Genomic DNA, 6,704 nt, shown 5'->3' with positions numbered 1-6,704 from the left:
AGAAGGTAACCGGAGTAGTAAAAGTCAAAAAAATAAAAAACAAATACATTGCAGTGCACAAAACACAGGCAGTTTACATACAGTGCCTCACAAATGTCACTAACAAATAAGGCTTACCTTGAAGAAATCGGACAACTCCGACACAATGGCTTGGCAAGTTTCTGGTATAATACGGCTCAACGACTGTGGGGAAATTGCAGATGAACATTTCAAATCTGCATAAGATCTTCCAGTTGCAAGGAAGCGTAAAGTCATGCAGAATCGTTGCTCTGCTGTGATGGCCTCCCTCATGACTGTGTCCTGCTTTGTAATCCGCGGATGGAGCTTCTCCAGCAGCTCAGCAAAACTTTCATCAGACATCTGGACATAGGGCTTGATTCACAAAAGAGTGCTAACTGTTAGCACGGCCGTTTTCGCGCAAATTTTCTTATTGCGCACGATCGCGAATTTTCGCGTGAAACGATAACGGTTTCGCGCGCAAACGCGAATTTCCCCGCGAAATCGATATCGTTTTCGTGCAAAACCGTTATCGTTTTGCGCGAAAATTCGCGATCGCGCGCAATGCAAAAATTCGCGCGAAAACGGCCGTGCTAACAGTTAGCACTCTTTTGTGAATCAAGCCCATAGTTTCTAAAATCATCATGATTATTTTCGCGAAGTTTACGCAAAAGGCTCATGTGACTAAATTCATCTCTCCTCTGTAGCCAACCCTTGGACCACGAACGCTTCTGCTTGTTTCTGTTCCTCTTCCTCACTCGATCGAGGATCAATACAGCCAGAGCAGTGGACGCAAACTCTTTATCCGACATAGCCATGGTTGCCAAATTGCCACAATTGCCAAAGCAGACCACTATAGCCACACACAATGACTGTATCACTATTACCATCGCAGGGAAAGCAGCAGTGCCTTTCTGGACGAGAAAGCTCGTCCAGAAAGGCCGAACTGGATATATCTGCCTCTGAGACGTCTCTTTCATTGTTACTTAAACTTCTCTTGTTTGGCAAAGCAAGGTAACTGCGTTAAATATTATTAGATTGTGGTCTCCTAGTCAGAATACTATGTGCTGTGAAACCTGTCTGATTCAGCAATACATCTCTATTAACCTGTAATAATTATACATCAAAAAGTCTTTGTCTTCTGTACCTAAGGGAAGGAAAATATTAGACTTATTTTTATTTGACAATAGACACAGTTCAGTTAATCGGAAAAACGATATTAGGAATCCTGACAATTGTCACATGTAAAACAGTAAAACCTTGACAGTTTTGGGTGTCTTGCAGACTACAGAAAGAGGATGACAGGAAACTCTTGTAGATTTGCATAAGCTACCGTATTTTCCGGACCATAAGATGCACTTTTTGTCCCCCAAAATTGGGGGGGGGGGGGGGGTCGGGGGAGTCAGTGTGTCTTATGGTCCGAATATTACTTTGTGGCCGGCACCAGGTGTCCCAGGTTTCCCCCTCACATGCATATACAGAAGTGGCCGGCTGCTGTACTTACTGTTTGCTGCACCATAAATAAATGCAGAGTAGAATTGAGGATTGGTGACGGTGGCCGCTCTATGGCCCGCCCGAAAAGGTATCGCGGCCAATCAGTGGCTCGGTGTCAAACATCTCTATGGTGATCTGAAAAGCTGTGCGCTGATTGGCTGCTGCCGTGGATGACTCGTGCCTCAGCCAATCAGACACGGAAGATATTAAAGGCCGGCAATCAATAGCAGCGAATATATGTGTCACAATCGTGGGTCTGCAGATAAATACATGAATTATAACTTGCTGCCAGACCTGAGCAGGCAGTTTACAAGCCGCTATAATTGGCAGTCCTGCAGGCAAACACGATCATATATAAAGTGCAGCTTTCCGGTATTACGATTGTTTTTCCCCCTCCCGCTTACTGGATGTGCACTGTGTGCAGCCTTTCAGCCTTTAATATCTTCCGAGTCTGATTGGCTGAGGCACGAGTCATCCACCGCAGCAGCCAATCAGCGCACAGCTTTTCAGATCACCATAATGTTGTTTGACGCTGAGCCACTGAGTGGCCGCGTTACCTTTTCGGGTGGTGCAATCCCCAGCGTTCAAGAGGTCCTCAGCCAATCAATGCCTGCAGATGCACCAATTGCTTCTTTCTGTGACTGCACCGTCATCAGGGCCACGCACTGCCGGGGAAATACAGGAAGCTACAAGCTGTAACTCACAGTATCTGCACCATGAACAACACCACCATTTCTCAGAAGGACAGTGACAGGTCAGAGAGCCGGCAGCATGGGGAGCAAAGTGAAAGAGACCTGGAGATGAGGAGATGGCAGCATCGGCACAGCTGGAGGGGATCTGGAGTGCTGGTATGTGTTGTTTGTTTGTTGGGAGGGGAGACTGGGGTGTGGGGTATATGAGGAATTGTGTGGAGGAGGGGGTAGTGTCATATGTAGAGGTCTGAATCAGAGTGTTTGGCAGAGGAGGGTGCTGCTTGGGAGAGAGATCAGAAAGTTACTGAGGGAGTGAATGTTTGAGATTATGGTACCAGGTATGTGGAGGGAATGCTGGTCTATTGGAGGTAAGAGTGTATGGGAAGAGAAGACTGGTAGATGTAGGGCGAGGGGTAAGGGTGGCCTGGGGATGCAGTAAATGGGAAGGGCAGCAGGGTTACTATAGCTGGCAGGGGCTACTTTAGCTAGGCAGTGTTGCTTAGGAGATAGAGATAGCTTGGGGGAGGTGACGCTTCACAAAATGCTCCTGCATCCTAGATGCACCAGGCTTAGAATATTTTTCCCTGTTTTTTGTCCTGTAAACCTTGGTGCGTCTTATGGTCCTAAAAATACGGTATCTTGTAAAGTTAGATCTATTGGTAGAGGGAAATGTCTGGAATATAAATTAAAACCATTTTGTAACGATCGGTGTCAGCACACAGAGAGAATCTGATTATTGGTGATCTGCAGTATCACCAAGAATACAGATATATACCCGATTATTGATGATCTGCAGAATCACCAATAATCCAAGTATAACTAACCTCTGGACACCTCTATAGTGTGAGTGTTTGGTGCAACAGTAATGACTTTGAGTGGAACCACCCGAGGCGCAGGTGGTCCTTGGCAGTATGAGAAATGCTTCTCTCTGGGAAGTGCAAAAACCTTCCAGCAGCCTTAGACATCCAAAGCGGTGGAGCCCCAGGCTGGATAGCAGGAAGGGCCTGTGGCTGAGTGACACCTGGAAGGTGGGTGTCACCAGCAGGTCTAGAGACTAATCTCTCAATGGAGAGGGATAGCTCTCAAGGTCGGGCAAGCCAGGTCGGCAACACACAGGCAGATAAGGTACAGAGACAGAAGACTGATTCGGTAACCAAGGGCAGGCAGGGTTGGCAACAGGTAATCAGATATGCGTAGGTACCAAATCAGAAAGCAGAGGGATAGTCAGAAATGCAATAGGTCAGAATCAGAATCAGAATTCGTTTATTTCGCCAAGTACAACCGAAGTTGTACCCAGAATTGTTTGTGGCACATACAGGGTCGGTGATGGTACAGTTCAAATGCATACAGTTCATGTAAAGTATTGTATACAAAGTATATGAACACCATAAATACAAACGTAGCCGAGGAGGACCAGAGGGATAACCTGAGTGCTATGTTGAGAGGAGCTGCCACTATAAAAGTGGCGCTCAACTGCTCTGCAGCTATTCAGGAGCCCATAAGGTCCAAGAAAAAAGGAAAAGGAGAGAGAGAGTAGAAATATAGAAATAAGAAATACAGTAATCTAGTCCCCGACTAGCGGCCTAGTCCAAAAGCGTCGCGTAGGCCTAGTAGATGTACAGATGGCAGATCAGGCATGAGTGCAAGAGGGCCTTCCTGGCTGCAGGTATCCCAAACCTAACAGATCACATTTGTGTGGCAGTGTTAGGGGTTTGCCAGCATACGGCAATGTCCTGATGGCTGGTGGATACTGTTTAGAGGGGTTCAGTTGCAACGGTAGTGTCCCTGATGGCTGATGGGCCAGTGTATCCAGTGACCCAATGGCTGCTGGGGCAGTGTGTAGCCGGTGTCCCGATGGTTGCTTGTAGTCAGTGTCCGGTGGCTGAAGGGGCAGCATGGCCAGTGACCCATGGCTGGTGGGACCCTCAATAAGATCCTGGAGCTGCAGGAAGAGCAGACTACCTGGCTGTGATGAGGCCTAGGTGATGTGTGTAAAATAAGAGAAGCTGTGGCCTGGCTAGAGGGCAGCGGTACTGTAAGCACTAACCTGCTATGCCTGGAGCAGTGGTTCAGCTCCCATGTGCAGTGGAGGGCTGGGAGCAGCAGCGGGGTACTAGCTGTGGCTTTTCTCTGTGCAGCATCTGGGTCTCCATGCCTGAGGCTCCACGTGGCTTTGGACGGCTGTGGAGTAAGTAGAGCGCTGTGGGATGGCGGCATCAGGCCCTGTGGTCACGGTGGTGAAGCAGCCACGTTTCTCGGATGGCTGTGTAGAGCGGCGGTGGTCAGACTTCCTCTGCACGTGGAGTGCTCCGTCCTGGCGTCCTTAACTCCTTGGCAACAGCGGTGCAGCAGCCCACGTGGTGGAAGGGATCTGGCTGCTTGGATCGAGTTGCCTCAGCGATCCCGGGCTGCGGAGGACTGGTATCACCGCAGCAGAGGAGTGACCAAACTGCACATAGCGGCTGGTGGGTCGGTGGTATTGGTGGCATCAGGCCCTCAGTGGATGCAGCAGTGAAGCCGGGTGTCGAGCCTCCCCCAGCTGATTAGGATCCGCCGTGCGGCATCCCGGTTTCCTCTGTGACTGCAGAGAGCAGCATCTGTGGCTACATGCAGACCGGCAGTCGAGGTCTGCAACCGAGGGGGAAAAATAACAGATATCAAACAATGTCTAGTCTTGGGTGTGAGGTCCGTGGTCTCAACACCCTGGAACTAGTCTGAAGTATAATATGATGGTACACAGTATCCCTAGTCTTGGGTGTGAGGTCCGTGGTCTCGACACCCTAGAACTAGTCTGAAGTATAACACAATGATAACACAGAATCCCTAGTCTTGGGTGTGAGGTCCGTGGTCTCGACACCCTGGAACTAGTCTGAAATATAACACAAAGATAACACAGAAGTAATCTGGCTCACTGTGAATTCCCAGGTCCTCCTGGTTCTAACACACTGTGGGATCTGACTATGGTCTGAGTGCTTTCACGTAAGTTTTCGCAACGGCAGACAACCTGAGACTGACCAGCAGTGACTATATATAGAGCGGCGCTCTCCGTCGGCACCCATCACCGATCAACCAATAGCCACTTGCTCTGAGGTCAGCTGACCAACCTGGTCAGCTGATCCCTCCTCGTTTGTCATAAAGGTTCTGCCTCTCAGCGCGCGCGCGCGTATTCCTCAACCTGTGTGAACTAACAGACCCAGCCACACCAGACGCACGCTGCTGCGTGCAAACCGCCGCGCTGGACGCGGAATCAGCCGCCTTGCTTCTAGTACACGCGGCGGCTTTTCTGCGAGCTATTACAGTACCCCCCCCCTGAGGAGTGGACTCCGGACACTTCCCACCAGGCTTTCCAGGATGCGAGTCATGGAATTCCTTCTTTAATTCCTCTGCGTGCATACGACAATCTGGCACCCAAGTTCTCTCCTCTATGCCATATCCCTTCCAGTGAACCAGATACTGCACGGAGTTCTGCACAAGCCGGGAGTCCAGAATCTTTTCTATCTCATACTCAGGTTGGTCATCAATCAACACAGGGGGGGGGGGGGGGGGTAATCCACATGCACCGCCAGCTTGAGTAAGGACTAGAGTTGGGCCGAACGGTTCGCCGGCGAACGTGGTTCGCGCGAACGTAGGCGGGTACCGCACGCGAACCTTTTGCGGAAGAAGTTCGGTTCGCCCCATAATGCACTGAGGGTCAACTTTGACCCTCTACATCACAGTCAGCAGGCCCAGTGTAGCCAATTAGGCTACACTAGCCCCTGGAGCCCCACCCCCCCTTATATAAGGCAGGCAGCGGCGGCCATTACGGCCACTCGTGTGCCTGCATTAGTGAGAGTAGGGCGAGCTGCTGCAGTCTCTCATATAGGGAAAGATTAGTTAGGCTTAACTTCTTCCTGGCTGCATACCTGTTCTGTTCAGTGAGCCCTCAGCCCACTGCATACCTGTACTGTGATCCTGCCACTCCATACCTGTTCAGTGATCCTGCCACTGCATACCTGTTCTGTTCAGTGAGCCCTCAGCCCACTGCATACCTGTACTGTGATCCTGCCACTCCATACCTGTTCAGTGATCCTGCCACTGCATACCTGTTCTGTTCAGTGAGCCCTCAGCCCACTGCATACCTGTACTGTGATCCTGCCACTGCATACCTGTTCAGTGATCCTGCCACTGCATACCTGTTCTGTTCAGTGAGCCCTCAGCCCACTGCATACCTGTACTGTGATCCTGCCACTCCATACCTGTTCAGTGATCCTGCCACTGCATACCTGTTCAGTGATCCTGCCACTGCATACCTGTTCTGTGAACCCACCACTGTATACCTGTTCTGTTCAGTGGACCCGCCACTGTATACCTGTTCTGTGAACCCGCCACTGTATACCTGTTCTGTTCAGTGGACCCGCCACTGTATACCTGTTTAGTGAACACGCCACTGCATACCTATTGTGTTCAGTGATCCTGCCACTGCATACCTGTTCTGTGAACCCGCCACTGTATACCTGTTCTGTTCAGTGGACCCGCCACTGT

The sequence above is a fragment of the Hyperolius riggenbachi genome, chromosome 3 (genome assembly GCF_040937935.1).
Source record: "Hyperolius riggenbachi isolate aHypRig1 chromosome 3, aHypRig1.pri, whole genome shotgun sequence".
Classification (NCBI taxonomy): Eukaryota; Metazoa; Chordata; class Amphibia; order Anura; family Hyperoliidae; genus Hyperolius; species Hyperolius riggenbachi.
This window is presented reverse-complemented; position numbering follows the sequence as displayed.